At 34.0% G+C, this 477-nt stretch overlaps 1 protein-coding gene across 1 annotated transcript in view; it reads right to left on the reverse strand.

The window, feature by feature from the left end:
• The window catches only part of LOC119588089 (alpha-catulin-like), a gene marked incomplete at both ends in the record, with an annotated part of 86,154 nt that overhangs the window by 2,340 nt on the left and 83,337 nt on the right, over positions 1 to 477 (reverse strand).

Consider the following 477-nt stretch of genomic DNA (forward strand, 5'->3'; position numbering starts at 1 on the left):
AAAAAAACATCTATCTAAACTGAAATGTTTTCTTGCATCTTGCCAGTAGATAAATTTATAAATATATAAGTATATGTATGCAAACATCACATGCAAACTTGTCCAATATGCTGTTTAAGTGATAAAAAAAAAGTGAAAAGGAAAATAATCAGTTAAAATGTATATATACATATACATTGCAGGTGCGTTTGACAAATGTGCTGATTTATCTCCTCATGCGGGTTATGTGGTTGTATTGGTGAATAATGGGATTGCTTTAGAAAAGAGAAGAAAAATAAAAGAGAAAAAGAGTTACCACACAGCGTTATCTGGACTTCATACCAGAGATCCATGCACATCGGAGGAGGAAAAATGAATGAAAAAAAAATTACCTTGGAGTTAGCAATGAGTGGCAACACATTAGTGGACCACACAGAAGTATTACTGAAGATGCTGTGAAGAGGTGTGTCATTGACAAAGGAGGAAGAGGAATTAGGG

This window comes from Penaeus monodon, chromosome 23 (assembly GCF_015228065.2).
Source record: "Penaeus monodon isolate SGIC_2016 chromosome 23, NSTDA_Pmon_1, whole genome shotgun sequence".
Taxonomy (NCBI): Eukaryota; Metazoa; Arthropoda; class Malacostraca; order Decapoda; family Penaeidae; genus Penaeus; species Penaeus monodon.